The 26941-nt window shown below is 37.5% G+C and overlaps 2 pseudogenes; both read left to right on the top strand.

Annotated features, from left to right (window-relative positions):
• The window catches only part of LOC131838646 (ATP synthase subunit a-like), a 114241-nt pseudogene that overhangs the window by 85805 nt on the left and 1495 nt on the right, over positions 1-26941 (top strand).
• On the top strand, positions 25085-26628 carry LOC131839756 (cytochrome c oxidase subunit 1-like; annotated as a pseudogene).

Genomic DNA, 26941 nt, shown 5'->3' on the forward strand with positions numbered 1-26941 from the left:
ACAATTTTATTCATTTTTTTTATCTGTTTGCTCATGTTTTATAAACTCTTTTTCTTTGTTTTTAAAGATTTATTTATTTCAGAGAAAGTGAGCACATATGAGTGGTGAGAGGGGCAGAGGGCAAGCATCCCCAGGCAGACTCCTCCCAGAGCCCAATGAACCATGACCCATGAGACCACAACCTGAGCAGAAACCAGGAGTCAGACACTTAACCAACTGAGCCACGCAGGAGCTCCTTAAACTATTTTACTTGGTAATTGTACTGTGTTTCTAGGAAAGGAAAGTTAACAAGTTACAGTCTCTAAGGCCTTGGAAAGACTCATTGAAGAAGATATGGTCTTTGCTATGGAGACATTCACTAGCTCTTGCCAGAAACAACAATAAAATTGATACATTTTAAAGGGCACTAGAAAAGATGAGAAAGCATAGAGGAATATATAATTCTCATAAATATGACGAGGTTTAAGAATGAAAATAAACTATTTTCCACATATGTGTGTATAGAACACTGATTTTTAAGTATCTATAAAATTATAGTGATTTCATATTTCTTATATGTTAAATGATACCATAATATTTCCTGGAAAAAATTATTGCATTTTAGATCATTTGTTTCTAATATAAGAACAACTACAGGGCAATTATAATTTCACAAGGCTGAAAAACCTACTATTCATAAAAGATGAATTATAAAAATTTGTTGTGTCTTTAAAGTTGAAAGGTAAAAATATGACACTTATTTGCTAAACATAGACAAAAGCAATCTGATATAGGCTCAAAGACAAAAACAGCAGAAATATTATTTTCCCAAAAACAACATACAAAAGAGGAATATACATAAAACAAAAAAATATTTAAAATTACAAAAGTGAAGAAAAATAATAGATTCTAACAATGAATGCAAATGAGATATACTACCCTCATCTTAAGAAAACTACATTTCTATTGGGGTAGGAGAAACTTGATTCATAAAATGTCACAGCTATAAGAGATCACACAAAAGAGTTGCAAATAAAAACATAATAAGATACATTGTGGGTAATAAACCACATTACAGATAAAAAAAAATTTCCTTCTCTTGATGCCATAATTTATTTGATTGTTGAAGGAAAAGTTACAATATTGCACTTTATGGTTTTATGTCTAAAGAGTAAATGTTTGAGAAAATTGTATTTTAAATAAGAGAGGATAAACAGACATGAAGGGAGGGTAAGTTCCTATAGTTAAAAAGTGATAGAATGCAATTTAGCCTTCTATTACTCAAAGATAAAAGCAGCAGGATAACTTTTTCATAGTAAAATGCAAAGAAAAAAGGAACACAGAAAAAAACAAAGATGTAAAAAATAACAAAAGAAAAATAAAAGATGATTACAACTAATATAAATGAGAAAAATCCTTCCCATTTAATAATAAGGTACACTAGTGTACTATGTTGTGTACAGTAGTCCTTCCTTATCTGAAGTTTTGCCTTCTAAGGTTTCAGTTACTCCTGGTCAACTGCAGTTTAGAAGCAAATGGTCCTCCTTCTGACTTAAGGTCAGAAGGTCAATAGAACCATAATGTCACATCACAATGCCTATGTCATTCACCTCACTTCACCTCATCACGTAGGGATTTTATCAACTCACATCAACCCAAGAAGAAGACTGATACAGTATAATAAGATATTTTGAAAGAGATAGACCACATTCACATAACTTTTATTATAATATTATTATGATTGTTCTATTTTATCATTAATTATTATTGTTAATCTTTTATGTGCCTAGTTATAAATCAAACTTTACCATAGGTATGTATGTATAAGAGAAAACATAGTATTTATAGGGTTTAGTACTATCTGCACTTTCAGGTATCCTTTGGGGGTTTTGGAATGTAACCCCCAGGGATAATAGGGGACAAATGTATATGTGGTGGGGGAGGAGCTTGAGCTTTAAAAAGTCACAGCTAGGGGTGCTTGGGTGCCTCAGTCAGTTAAATGTCCCACTCTTGATTTTAGCTGAAGTCATGGTCTCATGATCATGAGATTGAGCCCTGTGTAGGGCTCTGCACTGGGCATGGAGCCTGCTTAAGATTCTCTCTCTCCTATAGGAAATAAATTGATGGTTGTTGGAGGGGAGGAGGAGGCTGTAATTGGGTGATAAACATTAAGGAGGACACATGATGTAAGGAGGGCACTCGGTATTTTTATTTATTAAAAAATCAATTAACCAACATGTAGTCCATCATTAGTTTCAGATGAAGAACTGGATATTAAAAAAGATATTATATTACTGAACTCTACCTCTGAAATAGTAATGCATTATATGTTAATTAATTGAATTTAAATTTTTTAATTAAATTTATTTATTTTCAGCATAACAGTATTCATTATTTTTTCACCACACCCAGTGCTCCATGCAATCTGTGCCCTCAATAATACCCACCACCTGGTACCCCCACCACTTCAAACCCCTCAGATTGTTTTTCAGAGTCCATAGACTCTCATGATTCACCTCCCCTTCCAATTTCCCCCAACTCACTTCTCCTCTCTAACTCCCCATGTCCTCCATGCTATTTGTTATGCTCCACAAATAAGTGAAACAATATGATACTTGACTCTCTCTGCTTGACTTATTTCACTCAGCATAATCTCTTCCACTCCCGTACATGTTGCTACAAAAGTTGGGTATTCATCCTTTCTGATGGAGGCATAATACTCCATAGTGTATATGGACCACATTTTCCTTATCCATTTGTCCGTTGAAGGACATCTTGGTTCTTTCCATAGTTTGGCAATCATGGCCATTGCTGCTATAAACATTAGGGTACAGATGGCCCTTCTTTTCACTATATCTGTATCTTTGGGGTAAATACCCAGGAGTGCAATGGCAGGGTCATAGGGAAGTTATATTTTTAATTTCTTGAGGAATCTCCACACTGTTCTCCAAAGAGGCTGCACCAACTTGCATTCCCACCAACAGTGGAAGAGGGTTCCCCTTTCTCCACATCCCCTCCAACACATGTTGTTTCCTGACTTGTTAATTTTGGCCATTCTAACCAGTATAAGGTGATATCTCAATGTAGTTTTCATTTGAATCTCCCTGAGGGCTAGTGATGATGAACATTCTTTCATGTGTCTGATAGCCATTTGTATGTCTTGATTGGAGAAGTGTCTGTTCATATCTTCTTCCCATTTTTTGATATGATTGCCTGTTTTGTGTGTGTTGAGTTTAAGGAGTTCATTATAGATCCTGGATATCAACCTTTTGTCTGTACTGTCATTTGCAAATATCTTCTCCCATTCCGTGGGTTGCCTCTTTGTTCTTTTGACTGTTTCCTTTGCTGTGCAGAAGCTTTTGATTTTGATGAAGTCCCAAAAGTACATTTGTGCTTTTGTTTCCTTTGCCTTTGGAAACATATCTTGAAAGAAGTTGCTGTGGCTGATATCGAAGACATTACTGCCTATGTTCTCCTCTAGGATTCTGATGGATTCCTGCCTCACATTGAGGTCTTTTATCCATTTTGAGTTTATCTTTGTGTATGGTGTAAGAGAATGGTCGAGTTTCATTCTTCTACATATAGCTGTCCAGTATTCCCAGCACCATTTATTGAAGAGACTGTCTTTTTTCCACTGTATATTTTTTCCTGTTTTGTTGAAGATTAATTGACCATAGAGTTGAGGGTCCCTATCTGGGCTCTCTACTCTGTTCCACTGGTCTATGTGTCTGTTTTTATGCCAGTACCATGCTGTCTTGGTGACCACAGCTTTGTAATAAAGCTTGAAATCAGGTAACCTGATGCCCCCAGTTTTATTTTTGTTTTTCAACATTTCCTTAGCGATTCCGGGTCTCTTCTGATTCCATACAAATTTCTGGATTATTTGCTCCAGCTCTTTGAAGAATACTGGTGGAATTTATATCAGAATGGCATTAAAAGTATAGATTTCTCTAGGCAGTATAGGCATTTTAACAATGTTTATTCTTCCGATCCAAGAGCATGGAATGATCTTCCATCTTTTTGTGTCTTCTTCAATTTCCTTCATGAGTGTTCTGTAGTTCCTCGAGTACAGATCCTTTACCTCTTTGGTTAGGTTTATTCCCAGGTATCTTATGGTTCTTGGTGCTATAGTAAATGGAATCAATTCCCTAATTTCCCTTTCTGTATTTTCATTGTTAGTGTATAAGAAAGCCACTGATTTCTGTACATTGACTTTGTATCCTGCCACATTACTGAATTGCTATATGAGTTCTAGTAGTTTGGGGGTGGAGTCTTTTGGGTTTTCCATATAAAGAATCATGTCATCTGCAAAGAGAGAGAGTTTGACTTCTTCATTGCGAATTTGGATACCTTTTATTTCTCTTGATTGTCTGATTGCTGTTGCTAGGACTTCTAATACTATGTTGAACAAGAGTGGTGAAAGTGGCCATCCTTGTCTTCTTTCTGATCTCAACGGGAAGGCTGCAGCTTTTTCTATTGAGGATGAAATTTGCTCTGGGTCTTTCATAGATAGATATGATGAAGTTCAGGAATGTTCCCTCTATCCCTATACTTTGAAGCGTTATAATTAGGAACGGATGCTGGATTTTGTCAAATGCTTTTTCTGCATCACTTGAGAGGACCATGTGGTTCTTCTCTCTTCTCATATTAATTTGTTCTATCACATTGATTGATTTCCAAATGTTGAACCATCCATGGAGCCCAGGATTGAATCCCACCTGGTCATGGTGGATAATCTTTTTAATGTGCTGTTAGATCCTGTTGGCTAGGATCTTGTTGAGAATCTTAGCATCCATATTCATCAGTGATATTGGTCTGAAATTCTCCTTTTTGGTAGGGTCTTTGCCTGATTTGGGGATCAGGGTAATGCTGGCTTCATAGAAAGAGTCTGAAAGTTTTCCTTCTGCTTCAATTTTTTGAAACAGCTTCAGGAGAATAGGTGTTATTTCTTCTTTGAAAGTTTGGTAGAATTCCCCAGGGAATTCGTCAGGTCCTGGGCTCTTGGTTTTTGGAAGGTTTTTGATTACTGCTTTAATCTTGTTACTAGATGTAGGTCTATTCAGGATGTAAATTTATTCCTGGTTCAATTTTGGTAGTTTATATTTTCCAAGGAATGCATCCATTTCATCAAGGTTGCTAAGCTTATTGGCATATAACTGTTGATAATAACTTCTGATGATTGTTTCTACTTCCTTGGTGTTCATTGTGATCTCTCCCTTTTCATTCATAGTTTTATGAATTTGGGCGTTCTCTCTTTTCTTTTGGATTAGTGTGGCCAGTGGCTTATCAATCTTATTGATTCTCTCAAAAAACCAACTTCCAGTTTCATTGATACGTTCTACTGTATCTTTGGTTTCTACCTCATTGATCTCAGCTCTAATCTTGATGATTTCCCTTCTTATGTGTCAGTTGGTTTGATTTGTTGTTGGTTCTCCAGTTCCTTAAGGTGTAGAGAGAACTGCTGTGTTCTGGATTTTTCAATTTTTTTGAGGGAGGCTTGGATGGCTATGTATTTCCCCCTTAGGACCTCCTTTGCTGTATCCCATAGGTTTTGGACAGAAGTGTCTTTATTCTCATTGGTTTCCATGAATTGTTTCAGTTCTTTGATCTCCTGGTTGATCCAAGCTTTTTTAAGCAAGGTGGTCTTTAGCTTCCAGGTGTTTGAGTTCCTTCCGAACTTTTCCTTGTGATTGAGCTCCACTTTCAAAGCATTTTGATCTGAGAATATGCAGGGAACCATCTCAGTCTTTTGGTATCGGTTGAGTCCTCATTTGTGACTCAGTATGTGGTCTATTCTTGAGAAAAGTTCCATGTGCACTTGGGAAGAATGAGTATTCTGTTGTTTTAGGGTGGACTGCTCTCTATATATCTATGAGGTCCATCTGGTGCAATGTGTCAATCAATGCTCTTGATTCTTTATTGATTTTCTGCTTCAATGATCTGTCTATTTCTGAGAGAGGCATGTTAAGATCTCCTACGATTAATGTATTCTATATCAATATGACTCTTTATCTTGATTAACTGTTTTCTTTTGTAATTGGCTGCTCCGATATTGGGGCCATAGATATTTACAATTGTTAGATCATATTGGTGGAAAGTCCCTTTAAGGATTATGTAGTGTCCTTCTGGATCTCTGAATACAGTCTTTAGTTTAAAATCTAATTTATCTGATATGATAATTGCCACCCCAGCCTTCTTTTGAGGCCCACTGGCATGAAAAATGCTTCTCCAGCCCTTCACTTTCAGTCTGGGTGTATCTTAAGGTTCAAAATGGGTCTCTTATAGACAAAATATGGATGGGTCCTGTCATTTTATCCAATCTGCAACCCTGTGCCGTTTTATGGGCACATTTAGGCCATTCACATAAAGAGTGATAGATACGTTTTTATTGACATCAAGTTACCTTTGAAGACTTTCCTTCTGTGCATTGTCTCTATATTTCTGTTCAATGCTATTCTTAGGATTTTTTCTCTTTTATAGAACCCCCCCTTAATATTTCCTGCAGTGTCGGCTTGATGGTTGCATAGTCTTTTAAGCCTTGTCGGTCTTGGAAACTCTTTATCTCACCATCCATTTTGAATGTCAGTCTTGCTGGATAAAGTATTCTTGGCTGCATGTTCTTCTCATTTAGTGCCCTGAATATATCTTGCCAGCCTTTTCTGGCTTGCCAGGTCTCTGTGGACAGGTCTGATGTTATTCTGATGGGCATTCCTCTGTAAGTAAGGAGCCTCTTTGCCCTAGCGGCTTTCAAGAGATTATACCTACAATTATAATTCCTCAATTTGACTATCAGGTGTCGTGATTTTTTTTTTTTTTTTTTGGAATGTATAATCTTGGGTGGAGACCATTCAGGTTCTAGTACATGAATGCTGGTTCCATTCGCGAGACTGGGAAAATTTCCATGAAGGATTTGTTCCACTATAGCTTCTAGACTTCTTTCTTTCTCCTCCCCTTCAGGGATTCCAATAATTCTGACATTGGAACGTTACATGGCATCATTTATTTCCCTGATTCTGTTTTCGTGGTTTCTAAGCTGTTTGTTCCAGGCTTCTTCCTGATCCTTTCTCTCTGTTTGTCCTCGAGATCACTAATTCAATCTTCTGTCTCAGTTACCCTAGCTTGGGAGAGTTTAGATTAGATTGGAACTCATTGAGAGCATTGTGAACCTCCTCCCTGGTAGCTTTAAGCTCCGCCCTAACATTGTGAACATCCTGTCTGGTCGCTTTCAGCTCAGCCCTAATTAACTCTGTTTGGTCATCCATGGCTTTCTCCAACCTAGCTATTGCCTGGATAATTGTTAACCTGAATTCCCTTTCCGACATTTTGTGTATGTTGATACCCATTAGCTCTGTTGCAGAAGGTCCATCCTCTGTATTTTTCTTCTGTTGGGCATTCCTCCTCCTAGTCATTTTGGGGGTGATGACAGAACAGATGTAGCTGGATGTATTAAACATGGTGAAGTCAAGGTGCACCCTGGAACACTTCTGAGCAATCAGGATTCCCCACCCAAACGAGAGACAAAAGAAAAGAAAAAGAAAAAGAAAAAAAGAAAGAGATAGAGAGACAGGAAAGAAAGGGAAGATGAAAGAGAAGGTTCAGCCCAAATAGGCCCCAAGGTAAGATTTATGAAGTGGACAAACAAAAACAGACAAACAAAAAGACTGATAAAAGTATATGACAAGAGAAAAAAATATATATATGAAAATAAAGGAAGAACCTCGTCAAAAAGAACGCCAAATGTAAGATTTATATACTATCAGGACAAACACAAAAACACAGAAACACTTGTGGAAGAAAAAGATGGGAGAGTGGTTATAAATTCACAGTGTGTGTGAGGAAGGTTGTTTTGATTCTTCATGGATGTATCTTGATATCTTTGTTAAAGGACTGAACTTTCCTATGATAAAGGGGGATTAAAAATTAGTTTACCTATAGGGGTAGTATTGATTGGGGGAAGGGGATTACTTTAAAGTTTAACTCTATATGAGTATTAGAAGATAAGAATAAAATGGAATAAACTAGACTAAACTAAACTAAAATTTTTTAAAAAAAGAAGGAATTCAAAAACTAGAAATGCAAAAGAGAAACATAGATGTATGTATCAAAAAGTTCAGGTTAGAAAGTTATTACGGAATTTGATGTACTGGACAGCTTGCTGTCATGGTCATTAGGTTAAAAAAATTACCTATATAAAAAAAATGAACCAGAATAGTGGGAATGAATGAAAAATAAAAGTTTTCCTATGAAGTAGTGGTTGTTCTCTGGTAGTCCTTTTTTTTTAATTTCCTCTTTCATTTTTTTTCTTTCTTGGTTTTTTTTCAGCGGGAGGGGCCTGCCATGTGGGTTTTCAGCCAATGATGTTCCCTGACTTAAGTCCTCCTGCGCCCCTCAAGGGGGTGGGATCTGAGGAAACTAGTTGTTTGTTTGTTTTTTTTCAGGCTTTTTTTTCTCTGGCAGTTTTTATGTTTGTTCACTTTTTTTTTTTTTTCCTCACGTTGACCGCTTTTGATGGTTTTTGTAGTTTTAGAGGAAAACAAAAGGCACCTTGATCTCCCTCTCAGAGAGAAACCTCAGTCTGGCTGCAGAGCCTAAATAAGTTCCCCCTTGGCCACTGGCAGAGCAGGTTCCAAGTCGCGGTCCCTGGGGACGCAGGATCTTTTGCTTGTACCCAAAGCCAAGGCAGTGGTGGCTGTCTGGGCAGCTCCAGACCTCCAGAGAGGTTCCAAGCAGCAGTCGCACACTGAGATTTTCCCACTGGCCTGGGCTGTGAGTCCCTGGTCTTTCTGGGTTTAAGAGCGCTCGGCTTGCACGCACCAATTTCAGGGGAGGTCGAGGTTCGCGCGGGGGTCTCAGGCTCTGGGAACCGGGCGCAGGTCCCAGAGCACCAGCTGGGCCTTCGCACACCTCTCTGGGGGGAGAGTTTGGTGCAGGCTCTGAAACAATGGCGCGTATCAAAGGCCACCGGCTGGGCCTTTATACCTCTCTCAGGGGAAAATCTCAGGTGCTATAGCAGGGTTCGCGTGTTCTGCTGCGCGGCGTGGCTCCCATCCCCTCACAGGAAACGGACCCCACGCGTCCTCGGGTGCAATGGCGGCTTAGGGACGAAGACCTGGTTTCTCCGCTGCATTTTCTCTGCCTCAGCGCCAGGGGAGGCTGTCCTGGTACCGGGGACTTAAGCCCCTGTCCCTAGTCGTCCCGATTCCCACAATTTCCCCCCCGAGATCCTTTGCTCTTTTGTAGTGCTTTCAACCAGTGTCCAAGTTAATGCTGGTCCCCAGACGCAGGGCACTCTCACTCCTATTGGGGTATTACTTTCCAACTGGTCGCCTCTGGTGGCTCCCTCCCCCTTTTGTTTATCTTCCAATATCAGTCACCGTTCCCACTCAGCTTTACCTGCCCACTGGCGTCTTCTCCCCCTGTAGAGATCCAGACGTGTAGAATTCTAATCTCAGGCTGATTTCATGAGTAATTGGAGTTCTTTGGTAGGTAATCAGCTCACTTTGGGGTACAAGTTGAAAAGGTGCCTCCTCCTACTTCCCCGCCATCTTGTGCCCCCCACACACTGAATTTAATTTTTTTTAAAGTAAGAGAAAAAAATATCTCTCCTTCTCCTGGTCCCACTCAAAAAAAAAAAAAAATTACAGGCATAAAGTTCTGTATAAAAACAAAAATCAATGTTTAGCAAGATATACCAGGTAAAATTTTAAAAATGACTCAAATGCCATCTCAACATTAAATAAAGTAAAATTCAGCATAATGCACTTACACATAAAACAAGAAATGCACCTATCTTAAGTTAATACCCAGTCAAATGTTATACAACACAATAAAGCAAAAATTATTGTAATGGAGAAAATGACAAAAACTACAAACAGTACTTAAATACATTCTGTTTGTGATATATAAAGAAAAATCATTGAAAATAGAGAAATTTGAACATTATTATTAATACTTTTGAGTTAACAAAAACATTTATATTAAAAACCATACAGGATAAAGCTTTCACTGAGCCACTGCCACATAATTTTTACGTCTGTGGGCTTCAGGATCAGAAAGTTCTGATCAGTTCTCAGTAACAGTTCTCTGACTGTTACTGGCAATGTGAAATCAAACACATTACTTAATTCTTCTGAGATACAATTTCTATACTTGTAAAATATACTTTACTAAAAATTATGCCATTGATACATATAATGTTGCCTTCACCATAAGCCTGATTTGAGGAGTAAGGAAATACATGTGTACTTTAAACAGCACCCAATATCTGTAGTTTAAGTATTTTTATTTAATACCAACTCTTTAAGAAAGTGCCAGTGAGGGGCGCCTGTGTGGCTCAGTGGGTTAAGCCTCTGCCTTCGGCTCAGGTCATGATCCCAGGGTCCTGGGATTGAGCCCCACATCAGGCTCTTTGCTCAGCGGGGAGTCTGCTTCCTCCTGTCTCTCTGCCTGACTCTCTGCCTACTCGCGATCTCTCTCTGTCAAATAAATAAATAAAATATATATATATTTTAAAAGTGCCAGTGAAAACTTTTCAAAAATTGACTGCTAGGTAAGGTTTCAAACCTAGTATTTAATTGAAAAGCTCTAAGAATTGAATAAAAGTTTAGTAAATTGAATTCATGTAAAATAAAAACAGCAGTTTTAAAAAATTCTCTGAGTCCTAGAATTATCTGTTAAAAAACTACAGCAGCAACTAAAAAATGTGTGATTCTCAAATATATAAATCCCACGACATTCTTGGGAGGAGTCAAGATGGCAGAGAAGCAGCAGGCTGAGACAACATCAGGTGGCAGGAGATCACCTAGATAACTTATCAAACCATTCCCAACCACTACAAATCCAACAGGAGATAGAAGAGAAGAGCAGCAATTCTAGAAAGAGACAATCAACCACTTTCTGAAAGGTAGGACCAGTGGAGAAGTGAATCCAGAGTGATGGGAACATAGACATGGGGGAAGGGGCCAGCTCCCGGCAAGCAGCGGAGCAACAGATTACAAAATCAGAACGTTTAAAAGTCTGCTCCACTGAGGGACATTGCTTCAGAGGCTAAGCTAGGGTGAAGCCCACGTGGGGACAGCATGGTCTCAGGTCCCGTAGGGTCACATAAGGATCGGGGCTGAGTGTCACTGAGCTCATAGGTATTAGAGTGGGGAAGCCAGCTACAGAGATGGAGCTGAGGAGTGAGCTCTCAACTCAGGGTTACCTTATCATGATTCATGACACAGGCCACTGCACTATGAACAGGGAACACACAAGATCCAGGGAGACTCCCCTGGAAGAGTTCAGGGATCTGTGAGGTTCGGAGACTCCAGGTGGGGCTGTATGCTAAAGACAGAGAAGCTTGATCACTGCCTGACTGAGCTCAGAGAGTGGCCAGAGGCCAGAGAGACAGGAGTGTTGAGCGCTTTTCACAGAGGGTGCACAGAGGAGTGAGGCCTCGAGCTCTCGGCTCCTCCTGGCCAGAGATTGGGATGCTGCCATTTTCATTTCCATCCTCCAGAACTCTACGGAAAGTCTTCAGTGAACAAAAGCTCCCGAAAGCGAACCCGAACAGATTACTTAGCCTAGCCCCTGGTAAGGGCGGTACAACTCTACCTTGGGCAAAGACACTTGAATAAAACTATAACAGGCCCCTCCCCCAGAAGATCAATAAGAAATCCAGCTAAGACCAAGTTCACTTACCAAGGAGAACAGTGGAATTTCAGAGGAGGAGAAAGCAAAGCATGGAATTCATGGCTTTCTCCCTATGATTCCTTAGATTTGCCAAGTTAATTATTTTTTTTAATTTTATTTTTTTCTTCTGCTAATTTAATTAACTTTTACCATTCCCTCTTTTAATGTTTTTTTAACCAGTTTATCTTAACAATATCTTTCATAAAAAAACAATTTTTCTTTGAACCTTCATTATTTTTTTAAAATTTATTTATTTATTTTCAGCATAACAGTATTCATTGATTTTGCACCACGCCCCGTGCCCTTTCTAATACCTGCCACCTGGTTCCCACAACCTCCCACCCCCCTGCCACTTGAAACCCCTCAGATTGTTTTTCAGAGTCCATAGTCTCTCATGGTTCACCTCCCCTTCCAATTTGCCTCAACTCCCTCTACTCTCTAACTTCCCTTGTCCTCCATGCTATTTGTTATGCTCCACAAATAAGTGAAACCATATGATAATTGACTCTCTCTGCTTGACTTATTTCACTCAGCATAATCTCTTTCAGTCCCGTCCATGTTGCTACAAAAGTTGGGTATTCGTCCTTTCTGATGGAGGCATAATACTCCATAGTGTATATGGACCACATTTTCCTTATCCATTTGTCTGTTGAAGGGCATCTTGGTTCTTTCTACAGTTTGGATACCATGGCCATTGCTGCTATAAACATTGGGGTACAGATGGCCCTTCTTTTCACTGCATCTGTATCTTTGGGGTAAATACCCAGGAGTGCAATGGCAGGGTCATAGGGAAGCTCTATTTTTTAATTTCTTGAGGAATCTCCACACTGTTCTCCAAAGAGGCTGCACCAAAATTGCATTCCCACCAACAGTTTAAGAAGGTTCCCCTTTCTCCACATCCCCTCCAACACATGTGGTTTCCTGTCTTGCTAATTTTGGCCATTCTAAGTGGTGTAAGGTGATATCTCAATGTAGTTTTCATTTGAATCTCCCTGATGGCTAGTGATGATGAACATGTTTTCATGTGTCTGATAACCATTTGTATGTCTTCATTGGAGAAGTGTCTGTTCATGTCTTCTGCCCATTTTTTGATATGATTGTCTGCTTTATGTATGTTGAGTTTGAGGAGTTTTTTATAGATCCTAGATATCAACCTTTTGTCTGTACTGTCATTTGAAAACCTTCATTATTATAGTCATATTTTTTTCTTCATTGTATCTAACATTATTTTTTGTATACACATAGGGTTTTTCTTCTAAAAAATTTCAGGATACAACTTCTAATAGATCAAAATACATCCTAAATCTGGCAGAGGGCATTGTTTTAGTCTTCATCCTGAGCCAATTCTCTCCACTTTCTTTTTTCTTTATTCTCCCAAGCAAGTTATCTTATCAACTCCTTTTTTAGAAATTCAAAAAATTTTTTTTCATTTTTATATTCATATTCCATCCTTTCGTTGTGTTTACCCTTATGTATGTTTTTCATCCTTTAAAATTTTGGGAGGAAGTTTCTTCCAAGAGAAAAAAATACTCCCAAAACTAAGTGAGTGACCCTGTTCTAGTCACCAGTATAATATATATTTTTTCTTTTTATATTTTTTATTTGTTTTCTTTTTTCTTTTTTTTTTCTGAACTTCTTTTTACCCCCTTTATCCCCCCCAAAAAAATTTGGGGTCTCTTCTTATTTGGTTAAAGCACATTTTCCTAGGGTCTTTTCCAACCTTTTTGTATTTTATTCGCTTCTTCATATATTCTTAAATTTATTCTTGGATAAAATGACAAGGTGGAAAAACCCAGCACAAAAAAAGAACAAGAGACAGTACCATAGCCTAGGGACATAATCAATATGGACTTTGGTAATATGTCAGATCTAGAGGTCAGAATGATGTAATCAAGGTGCTAGCTGGGCTTGAAAAAATCATGGAAGATATTAGAGAAACCCTGTCCAGAGCAATAAAAACACTTCTGGAGAAATAAAAGAACAAAAATCCAACCAAGTTGAAATTTAAAAAAAAAAGCTATTAATGAAGTACAATAAAAAAATGGAGGGTCTTACTGATAGGATAAATGAGGCAGAAGAATTAGTGATATAGAAGATCAAATGACAGAGAATAAAGAAACTGAGAAGAAGAGAGTCAAACAACTACTGGACCACGAGGGGAGAATTCAAGAGATAAGTGATACCAAAAGATGAAACAACATTAGAATATTTGTGATTCCAGAAGAAAAAGAAAGAGAGAAGGGAGCAGAAAGGATGTTGGAGAGAATTATTTTCGAAAATTTCCCTGATATGGCAAAGGTAACAAGCATCAAAATCCAGGAGGTGCAGAGAACACCTCCTCAAAATCAATAAGAATAGGTCCACACCCCGTCATCTAATAGTGAAATTTACATATCTTAGCGACAAAGAGAAAATCCTGAAAGCAGTCCGGGACAAGAAGTCTGTAACATACAATGGTAAAAATATTAGATTGGCAGTGGACTTATCCACAGAGACCTGGAAGGCCAGAAAGAACTGGCATGATATATTGAAAGCACTAAATGAGAAAAACATGCAGCCAAGAATACTATATCCAGCTAGATTATCATTGAAAATAGAAGGAGATATAAAAAGCTTCCATGACAAACAAAAACTAAAAGAATTTGTAAACACCAAACCAACTCTACAGGAAATATTGAAAGTGGTCCTCTAAGCAAAGAGAGACCCTAAAAGTAGTAGATCAGAAAGGAACAGAGACAATATATAGTAATAGTCACCTTACAGACAAACAATGGCACTAAATTCGTATCTCTCAATAGTTACCCTGAGTATAAATGGGCTAAATGCCCCAATCAAGATACAGGCTATCAGAATGGATAAAAAAACAAAATCCATCCACATGCTGCCTACAAGAAAATCATTTTAGACCCAAAGACACCTCCATATTTAAAGTGAGGGGATGGAGAACAATTTACCATGCTAATGGACATCAAAAGAAAGCTGGGGTGGCAATCCTTATATCAGATCAATTAGATTTTAAGCCAAAGACTATAATAAGAGATGATGAAGGACACTATATCATACTCAAAGGGTCTGTCCTACAAAAAGATCTAACAATTTTAAATATCTATGCTCCTAACATGGAAGAGCCAACTATATAAACCAATTAATAACAAAATCAAAGAAACACATCAACAATAATACAATAAGAGGGGACTTTAACACTCCCCCTCACTGAAATGGACAGATCATCCAAGAAAAAGATCAAAAGAAAATAAAAGCTTTAAATGACACACTGAACAAGATGGACATCACAGATATATTCAGAACATTCCATCCCAAAGCAACAGAATAGACATTCTTCTCTAGTGCACATGGAACATTCTCCAGAATGGATCACATCCTGGGTCATAAATCAGGTTTCAATCAGTATCAAAAGGTTGGGATCATTCCCTGCATATTTTCAGACCACAATGTTCTGAAGCTAGAACTCAATCACAAGAGAAAATTTGGAAAGAACCCAAATACATGGAGACTAAAGAGCATCCTTCTAAAGAATGAATGGGTCGGAGTGCCTGGGTGGCTCAGTGGGTTAAGTAATGCCTTTGCCTTCAGCTCAGGTAATGATCCCAGGGTCCTGGGATCGAGCCCTGCATCGAGGTCTCTGCTCAGTGGGGAGCCTGCTTTTCCTTCCTCTCTCTCTGCCTTCTTGTGATCTCTTTCTGTTCAAACAAATAAATAAAATCTTAAAAAAAAAAAAAAAAAGAATGAATGGGTCAACCAGAAAATTAAAGAAGAATTGAAAAAATTCATGGAAACAAATGATAATGAAAAAAACAATGGTTCAAAATCTGTGGGACACAGCAAAGGCGGTCCTGAAAGGAAAATATATAGTGTAGGGATAGAGGGTACATACCTCAATATCATCAAAACTATCTATGAAAAACCCACTGCAAATGTCATTCTCAATGGAGAAAAACTGAGAGCTATTCCGCTAAGGTCAGGGACACAGCAAGGATGTCCATTACCATCACTGCTATTCAACATAGTACTAGAAGTCCTGGCCTCAGCAACCAGACTACAAAAAGAAATTTAAAATATCCAAATTGGCAAAGAAGTCAAACTATCACTCTTTGCAGATGATAGAATACTGTATGTGAAAAATCCAAAAGACTCCACTCCAAATATTCTAGAATTCATATAGGAATTCAGTAAAGTATCAGGATATAAAATCAATGCACGGAAAACAGTTGCATTTCTTTATACCAACAATAAGACAGAAGAAAGAGAAATTAAGGAGTCAATCCCATTTACAATTGCAGCCAAAATTATAAAATACATAGAATAAACCTAACCAAAGAGGCAAAGAATCTATACTCAGAAAACTATAAAGTACTCATGAAAGAAATTGAGGAAGACATAAAGAAATGGAAAATTCTTACATGCTCCTGGATTAGAAGAACAAAAATTGTGAAAATGTTTATGCTACCTAAAGCAATCTACACATTTAATGCTATCCCTAACAAAATCCCATCTATTTTTTTCAAAGAAATGGAGCAAATAATCCTAAAACTTATATCAAAGCAGAAAAGACCTCGAAAAGCCAAAGGAATGTTGAAAAACAAAGCTAAAGTTGGTGGCATCACAATTCCAGACTTCAAGCTCTATTACAAAGCTGTCATCAGCAAGATGGTATGGTACTGGCACAAAAACAGATACATATATCAATGGAACAGAATAGAGAGCCCAGAAATAGACCCTCAACTCTACGGTCAACTAATCTCTGACAAAGCAGGAAAGAAGTCCAATGGAAAAAAGATAACCTCTTCAATAAATGGTGTTGGGAAAACTAGACAGCCACATTCAGAAAAATGATATTGGACCATTTCCTTACACCACACATGAAAATAGACTCAAAATGGATGAAGGACCTCAATGTGAGAAAGGAATCCATCAAAATCCTTGAGGAGAACACAGGCAGCAACGTCTTCGACCTCAGCCGCAGCAACATCTTGCTAGGAATATCGCCAAAGGCAAGGGAAGCAAGGGCAAAAATGAACTATTGGGATTTCATCAAGATCAAAAGCTTTTGCACAGCAAAGGAAACAGTTAACAAAATCAAAAGACAACTGGCAGAATGGGAGAAGATATTTGCAAACGACATACCAGATAAAGGACTAGTGTCCAAAATCTATAAAGAACTTAGCAAACTCAACACCCAAAGAACAAATAATCCAATCAAGAAATGGGCAGAGGATATGAACAGACATTTCTGCAAAAAAAGACATCCAGATGGCCAACAGACACTTGAAAAAGTGCTCCATATCAGTCGGCATCAGGGAAATACAAATCAAAACCACAATGAGATATCACCTCACACCAGTCAGAATGGCTAAAATCAACAAGTCAGGAAATGACAGATGCTGGCGAGGATGCGGAGAAAGGGGAACCCTCCTACACTGTTGGTGGGAATGCAAGCTGGTGCAACCACTCTGGAAAACAGCATGGAGATTCCTCAAGAAGTTGAAAATAGAACTACTCCGTGACCCAGCAATTACACTAATGGGTATTTACCCAAAGATACAAACGTCATGATCCAAAGGGGCACGTGCACCCGAATGTTTATAGCAGCAATGTCCACAATAGCCAAACTATGGAACGAAGCTAGATGTCTTTCAACAGATGAATGGATCAAGAAGAGGTGGTATATATATACAATGGAATACTATGCAGCCATCAAAAGAAATGAAATCTTTTTTGACAATGTGGATGGAACTAGAGGGTATTATGCTCAGCGAAATAAGTCAAGCGGAGAAAGACAACTATCATATGATATCCCTGATATGAGGAAGGGGAGATGCAATGTGGGGGGTTTGGGGGATAGGAAAAAAATAAATGAAACAAGATGGGATTGGGAGGGAGACAAACCATAAGAGACTCTGAATCTCACAAAGCAAACTGAGGTTTGCCAGGGAGAGGAGGATAGGGAGCGGGTGGTGGGGTTATGGACATTGGGGAGGGTATGTGCTATGGTGAGTGCTGTGAAGTGTGTAAACCTGGGGCTAATAATACATTATATGTTTATTAAAAATTTTTTAATTATTAAAAAAATTCCACAATATTCTTAAAACTTGTAAAAGATGATGATGATGATTCTATAATTGTTCTCAAGTATATAAATTTCACAACATTGCTAAAACATATAAAAAAATGATGATGGTGATAATAATAGTAGAACAGCCTCCATCAGAAAGAATGAATACCCAACTTTTGTAGCAACATGGACGGTACTGGAAGAGATGATTCTGGGTGAAATAAGTCAAGCAGAGAGAGTCAATTATCATATGGTTTCACTTATTTGTGGAGCATAACAAATAGCATGGAGGACAAGGGGAGTTAGAGAGGAGCCGGGAGCTGGGGGAAATTGGAAGGGGAGGTGAACCATGAGAGACTATGGACTCTGAAAAACAATCTGAGGGGTTTGAAGGGGCAGGGGGTGGGAGGTTGGGGGAACCAGGTGGCGGGTATTAGAGAGGGCACAGATTGCATGGAGCACTGGGTGTGGTGCAATAATAATAAATACTGTTATGCTGAAAATAAATTTTTGAAAATCAGAAAGAAAAAATAAAAAATAAATAAAAAATAATAGTAGTATATACTACCATTAATTTCATACTTTTTTGTGCTAAAAGCTTGAGTTATAGGAAGTAATTCTTACATCTATGGAATGAAGGAGCTTATTAGATGTTATCCATTAGGTCTTAAAACCATTCAAGACCCTCTTAAAACCTGTGTTCATTCACAGTACATTGACTCACCCTGGGCTGTCTGATATCAGAAGCAATGATAATAACCTTGTTCTTAGAAATGTATATTATAAATAGATCAATTATTTACTAAATGCAATCCTACTAAAATGCAAATAAGGATTTTTTTAATGAAAATTAATTCTGAAATTCCCTGTAATAAGTATATTGGCTGAGATATTTTTGAAAGAATACATAGTCCTATGAGGCATTAAAGCTTATTATACAACAAGCATGTGATACCAGCATAAAATCAATAAGCAAATCTGTGGAACAAAAATACCTTGATCCTATAGAACATTCTATGCTTACTAGATCATATGCATAAAATGTACTATAGGATCACAATACTAAACTTCGTAAACCAACAGAAATTATTATTGTTAAATGTTGATGTAATTTGAGCCCTCTTGAGTAATATTTTACAAAAACACCAGCAGTTTCGTGATGCTGATATAGCTTGGCTGTGCATCCTATCAAAAGTATCTATAGGACTTATTTCCTGAAGCAAAAGTAGGAAATTGGAAATGAGGTATCAGTTTACTTTTATAAAAGATTTTATTTATTTATATGAGAAAGAGAGAACAAGCAGGATGAGGGGTAGAGGGAGAAGTAGGCTCTCCACTGAGCAGGGAGCTCAACCCATTACTCCATTCTAGGACCCTTGGATCATGACCTGAGCTAAAAGCAGACATTTAACTGACTGAGTCACCTATGCATCCTCACTTGTTTTTAATTATATGCAGTTGAGTGTTAAATTGAACTACAACATCTGGGGAAACCATGAAGTCTTAGAAGTACATCACCTTCTGCCATTTTTTTTTTTTTTATTCCAGTGTAGTTAACATATAGTGTTATGTTAATTTCAGGTGCAAAATCTAGTGATTCAGCAATTCCATGTATTACTCAATGCTCATCAAGTGTACCTTTAATCCCCTTCATTTATTTCACCCTCACCACGCAATCCACCTCTCTTCTAACCAGCATTTTGTTCCCTGTAGTTAAGAATCTGTTCCTTGGTTCGCCCCTTTTTTTTTTTTCTTTTGGCCATTTGTTTTGTTTCTTAAATTATACACATGAGTGCAATCATACATTTGTCTTTCTCTGACTGACTTAATTCACTTAGTATTATTTCCTCTAGATCCATCCATGTCATTTCAAATGGCAAGAATTCATTCTTTTTTATGGCTGAATATATACATCATACACACACACACACACACACACGTGTGTGTGTGTATATATATATATATATATATATATATATATATAATCAGTTCTCCTTTATTTATTCACCAGTAAATAGACATTTGAGCTCTTTCTGTAATTTCGATATTGTTGATAATGCTACTATAAACACGAGGGTGCATGTATCCCTTTAATCTAGTATTTTTGTACTATTTGGGTAAATACCTAGTAGTACAATTGCTGGATTGTAGGGTAGCTCTATTTTTAACTTTTTGAGGAAACGTCATATTGTTTTCCAGAGTACCTGCAGCAATTTGCATTGCCACCAACAGAGTAAAAGGGTTCCCATTTCTCTGCATCCTCACCAACACCTATTATTTCTTTTGTTGTTAGTTTTAGCTGTTCTGACAGGTGTGAGGTGATATCTTATTGTGGTTTTAATTTGTATTTGATTTCACATCTCTTTATGGTTTTGATTTGTATTTCTCTGATAATGAGTGATGTTGAGCATCTTTTCATGCATCAGCCATTTGCATGTCTTCTTTGGAAAAATGTTTAATCATGTCTTCTTAACTGGATTAACTTCTTAACCCATTTATTAACTTGATTATTTGGTTTTTGAGTATTGAATTTGATAAGTTCTTTATGGATTTTGGATACCAACCCGTTATCAGATATGTCATTTGCAAATATCTTTTTCCATTCAGTAGATTGTCTTTTAGTTTTATCGATTTTTTTTTCCTTCACTGTGAAGAAGCTTTTTATTTTGAAGAAGTTCCAATAGTTTGTTCTTGCTTTTGTTTCCCTTGCCTCAAAAGAGGTATCTAGTAAGAAGTTGCTACTGTCAATGTCAAAGAAGTTATAGCCTGTTTTCTCCTCTAGGATTTTAATGGTCTCCTGTCCCACATTTAGATCTTTCAACTATTTTGAATTTACTTTTTTGTATAGTATAAGAAAATAGTCCAGTTTCATTCTTTTGCATGTTGCTATTCAGTTTTCTGAACATTATTTGTTGAAGAGACTGATTTTTTTTCCATTGGATATTCTTTCCTGCTTTGTCAAAGATTAATTGGCCATATAGTTGCATGGGTTTCCTATTCTGTTCTAGTGATCTGTCTATTTTTGTACAAAGTACAATATCCTTTCATGATAAAAACCCTCAACAAAGCAAGGATAGAGGGAACATATCTCAACATCACAAAGGCCATGTAGACAAACTCAATCTAATATCATCCTCAATGGAGAAAAGCTGACAGCTTTTCCTCTACAGTCAGGAAAAAGGGAGGTACAATCTGACCACTGGTATTGAACACAATAGTGGAAGTCCTAGCCACAGCAATCAGACACCAAAAAATAAAATAAATAAAGTAAAACAAAATAATAAAATTTTTTAAAAAGGCAACCAAATTGGGAAGGAAGAAGTTAAACGTTTGGCATTTGCAGATGAAATGATAGTCTCTGTAGAAAACCAAAAGACTGTGTTAGAACTAATACATGAATTCAACAAAGCCACAGGATTCAAAATCAATGAACATAAATCTGTTGCATTTCTATATACCAACAATGATTTGCTTGTGTGTAATGTCTCTCCTCCACCCCTGCTACTTTGACAATGTTTCTTTTTTGCTCATTTTCAGAATTTTATTCTGATGTGCTTTATTTTGTTCTCTATCTATGGGATTTCTCTGTATCTATCAATGGGATTTTGCTCATTTTCTTGCATCTTTGTGGTCAGATTTGTCATCAAATATGAAAAAAAATTTTGCCCATTATATTTTACATTATTTTTCTGGCCTTTTTCTTCCAGTTACATGTAAATATTTTCTCAGGTGTCACTGAATGCCTGTTTATTATTTTTCCTTTTTAACTCAGTCTTAGGCTTCATTTGTTTCTATTGCTATATATATTCAAGTTTAAAATCTTTCCCTCCTAATTTGTTTCCTTTTCTCAAGAATTACAGTCATTCACTGCTTATTATACAATCTCTGAAAATAGTCAGTTCATATATATTCTCCAGAGTTTAGTTTTTTTGTCACAGAAGGCAAACCTTCTCAGTGTTGTTCTTTCATGAGTGAATATGGAAACATCTTAAATTCGTTATTTTTTTAAATAATAAATGACATTTACATTGGTAGTGTAAACATACAGTTCAGTGATATTTATTATTCTTTATATATTGACATATTTTAAATATTCTTTATAAATATTTGAAGATAAATTTATGAGACAGATTTACCTATAATTTTTATTTTAATTTCCATTGAGACTTACAACTCAAATACAGCTAGGAAATATTGTCTTTATGCTGATTCTTGTTTATATAAAAATGATCTTGTTTCTTTTCTTAAGATTTGCTTATTTATTTTAGAAAGAGAGAGAGCATGCACATGAGTGGGGGGAAAAAAAGAGTGAGAGAGAATCTCAAGCAGACTCCATGATGAGCACAGAGCCCTATGTGGGGTTCAATCTATGACCCTGAGATCATAACCTGAGTGGAAATCAAGAGTTAGATGCTTTAGCAACTGAGTCATCTAGGTTCCCCAATCTTGTTTCTTCAATGATGTTTCATAGTAAACATTAGTAAAGTAAATTAGAAAAGAATCTTTCCTCATGGGAAGATTATTATTAAAACTTAATTTCTAGGGATGCCTGGGTGGCTCAGTGGGTTAAAGCCTCTGCCTTTGGCTCAGGTCATGATCCCAGAGTCCTGGAATCGAGCCCCGCGTCGGGATCTCTGCTAGGCAGGGGGCCTGCTTCTTTTCCTCTCTCTCTGCCTCTCTCTCTGCCTACTTGTGATCTCTTTTTCAGTCAAAAAAATAAATAAAATCTTTTAAAAAAATACTTGATTTCTATAGATATTTTCAAATTTATATTTCTCCTTTATACATCATCTTGATCTATTCAAAATATCTTTATTTTAAAAGATCATCCATTTTTGGTAAAAATATTCTTTATTATACAGCTGAACCCCTGAGCACAGGTTAGGAACATAGAACTCCCATACAGTTTAAATCTGCATATAATTCTTTATTCTATAAAAATTTAACTACTAATAAGTTGCTGTTGACCATAAGCCTTCTGATAATATAGTTTATTAACATATATTTGTCTGTTATATGTATTTTATGCTGTTTTTATAATAAAATAAGCTGGAAAAAAGAAAATATTATTAAGAAAATCATAAGGAAGAGGCAGTACATTTAAAGCATTGTACTGTGTTTATTGAAAGAAATTTGCATTGAAGTGGACCCATGCAATTTGAACCCATATTGTTCAAGGGTCATCTATATATATATATTTTTTTAAATATCAGAAGGATCTGTAGTGCCATCCCCTTTTCATTTCCGATACTTGTCATTCAATTTTGCTATTTTTCTAATGTAACATTTGCCATGGGTTTTTTTTCTTCTTACAATTTTATTTATTTATTTGAAAGCCAGAGATCGCAAGCAGGCAGAGAGGCAGGCAGAGAGAGAGAGAGAGATGGAAGCAGGCTCCCTGCTGAGCGCAGAGTCTGATATGGGGCTCAATCCCAGGACTCTGGGATCATGACCTGAGCCGAAGACAGAGGCTTTAATCCACTGAGCCATCCAGGTACCCCATGTTTGCCAGGGTTTTAAACATCTTACTAGTCTTTCCAAGAATCAGTGGTAAGCTATGTGATCACCTCATACCTGTCAGAATGGCTAAAATCAAAAACAAGAAATAAGTGTTGATGAGGATGTAGAAAAAAAGAGACCCTAAGCACTGTTGGTGGGAATGCAAAGTGGTGCAGCCACTGTGGAAAACAGTATGGAGATTCCTCAGAAAGTTAAAATAGAACTACCTTATAACCCAGTAATTTCTCATCTTGTTATTTAACCAAAAATACTAAAACACTGATTCAAAGGGATACATGAACCCCCATGTTTATTGCGCCATTATATACAATAGCCAAATTGTGAGAGTAGTCCAATTGTTCATCAATAGATGAATGGATGAAGATGTGGTCTATGTACACAACGGAATATTACTCAACAATTTCATAAAGAATGAAATCTTGCCATTTGCAACGACATGGATGGAGCTAGAGAATATAATGCTAAGTGAAGTAAGTCAGTGAAAGAAAGACAAATACACTATGATTTCACTCATATGTGGAATTTAAGAAACAATACTACTTTAAAAAGGGGGGTGCCTCCGTGGCTCAGTGGGTTAAAGCCTCTGCCTTTGGCTTGTATTGTGATCCCATGGTCCTGAGATCGAGCACCACATTGAGTTCTCTGCTCAGCGGGGAGCCTGCCTCCCCTCTCTCTCTCTATCTGCCTGCCTCTGCCTACTTTTCATCTCTGTCTGTCAAATAAATAAATAAAATCTTTTAAAAAAATGAAAGAAAGAATACTAATAGGCAAGGAAAAAAGAGAAAGACAAACCAAGAAACAGACTCTTTTTTTATATAAATTTATTTATTTTCTGAAAAACAGTATTCATTATTTTTTCACCACACCCAGTGCTCCATGCAATCCGTGCCCTCCATAATACCCACCACCCGGTACCCCAACCTCCCACCCCACCCCACCACTTCAAACCCCTCAGATTGTTTTTCGGAGTCCATAGTCTCTCATGGTTCACCTCCCCTTCCAATTTCTCCCAACTCCATTCTCCTCTCTAACACCCCTTGTCCTCCATGCTATTTGTTATGCTCCACAAATAAGTGAGACCATATGATAATTGACTCTCTCTGCTTGACTTATTTCACTCAGCATCATCTCTTCCAGTCCCATCCATGTTGCTACAAAAGTTGGGTATTCATCCTTTCTGATGGGGGCATAATACTCCACAGTGTATATGGACCACATCTTCCTTATCCATTCGTCCGTTGAAGGGCATCTTGGTTCTTTCCACGGTTTGGCGACCGTGGCCATTGCTGCTATAAACATTGGGATACAGATGGCCCTTCTTTTCACTACATCTGTATCTTTGGGGTAAATACCCAGGAGTGCAATGGCAGGGTCATAGGGAAGCTCTATTTTTAATTTCTTGAGGAATCTCCACACTGTTCTCCAAAGAGGCTGTCCGTTAACTCCTGATTCCATCATAAGGACTGCAAGAGTATATCTCACATCTATTGAATGCAAATCAATCACTTTAATTAAGCTAAGCCCTTTCTAGATTGGTGGGCTACCATCCCACGAAACTTTAGATAACAGCTAAATACCCTAATCAACTGGCTTCAATCTACTTCTCCCGCCACAAAGAAAAAAAAGGCGGGAGAAGCCCCGGCAGGGTTGAAGCTGCTTCTTTGAATTTGCAATTCAATGTGATATTTCACTACAGAGCTTGGCAAAAAGGGGAATTAAACCCTATTCTTAGATTTACAGCCTAATGCCCTTGTCAGCCATTTTACCTATGTTCATAAATCGATGATTATTCTCCACTAATCACAAAGACATTGAAACCCTTTACCTCTTATTTGGTGCATGAGCCGGAATGGTAGGAACTGCTCTCAGTCTATTAATCCGTGCTGAACTAGGTCAACCCGGCACTCTGCTAGGAGATGACCAGATTTACAATGTAATCGTAACCACTCACGCATTTGTAATACTTTTCTTCATAGTAATACCTATCATGCCTGGAGGCTTTGGGAACTGACTTATCCCTCTAATAATCAGTGCACCTGATATGGCATTCCCACGAATAAATAACATATGCTTCTGCCTCCTACCCCCCTCTTTCCTCCTCCTATTAGCCTCTTCCATGGTAGAAGCAGGTGCAGGAACAGGATGAACTGTATATCCCCCTTTAGCAGGAAACCTAGCACATGCAGGAGCATCCATAGACCTAACAATTTTCTCTCTACACTTAGCGGGTGTCTCATCTATTCTAGGATCCATCAACTTTATCACTACTATTATCAACATAAAACCACCCGCTATGTCACAATACCAAACTCCCCTATTTGTATGATCTGTTTTAATTACAGCCATACTCCTACTTCTATCCTTACCAGTCTTGGCAGCCGGTATTACCATACTACTCACAGATCGGAACCTGAACACTACTTTCTTTGATCCAGCCGGAGGAGGAGATCCCATCCTATACCAACAATCTGTTTTGATTTTTTGGACACCCAGAAGTATACATCTTAATTCTTCCAGGATTTGGTATTATTTCACACGTTGTAACATACTACTCAGGAAAAAAGAACCTTTTGGTTACATAGGAATAGTATGAGCAATAATATCAATTGGTTTCCTAGGATTCGTCGTATGAGCCCACCATATATTTACTGTAGGCCTAGATGTCGACACACGAGCATACTTCACCTCAGCTATTATAATTATCGCTATTCCCACAGGAGTAAAAGTATTTAGCTGACTGGCTACCCTGCACAAAGGAAATATCAAATGATCCCCCGCTATACTATGGGCCTTAGGGTTTATCTTTCTATTTACAGTGGGTGTTTTAATGGGCATTGTACTATCAAACTCATCACTAGACATCATTCTTCACGATACATATTATGTAGTAACACATTTCCACTACGTTCTTTCAATAGGGGCAGTATTTGCAATCATAGACGGATTCGTCCACTGATTCCCACTATTCACAGGCTACACCCTAAATGATATATGAGCAAAAATCCATTTTACAATTATATTTGTAGGAGTAAACACAACATTCTTTCCTCAACACTTCCTAGGCCTATCAGGTATGCCTCGACGCTACTCTGACTACCCAGATGCTTACACAACATGAAACACAGTATCTTCCATGGGCTCATTCATTTCATTAACAGCAGTAATACTGATAATCTTCATGATCTGAGAAGCCTTTGCATCCAAACGAGAAGTGCTGACAGTAGAACTAACTTCAACAAACATCTAATGATTGCATGGATGTCCTCCTCCATACCATACATTCGAGGAACCAACCTATGTATTATCAAAATAAGAAAGGAAAGAATCGAACCCCCTAAAACTGGTTTCAAGCCAATGTCATAACCACTATGTCTTTCTCGATAAGAGGTATTAGTAAAAATTATATGACTTTGTCAAAGTCAAATTATAGGTGAAAGTCCTTTATATCTCTATGGCGTATCCTTTCCAAATAGGCCTCCAAGATGCAACCTCCCCTATCATAGAAGAACTACTACGCTTTCATGATCATATATTAATGATCATATTCTTAATTAGATCTCTCATTCTCTACATTATTTCAGTAATGCTAACCACCAAACTCACACATACTAGCACCATAGATGCTCAAGCAGTTGAAACTATCTGAACCATCTTGCCTGCTATTATTCTAATTCTGATTGCTTTACCTTCACTACG

This window comes from Mustela lutreola, chromosome 8, assembly GCF_030435805.1.
Source record: "Mustela lutreola isolate mMusLut2 chromosome 8, mMusLut2.pri, whole genome shotgun sequence".
In the NCBI taxonomy this organism is placed as follows: domain Eukaryota; kingdom Metazoa; phylum Chordata; class Mammalia; order Carnivora; family Mustelidae; genus Mustela; species Mustela lutreola.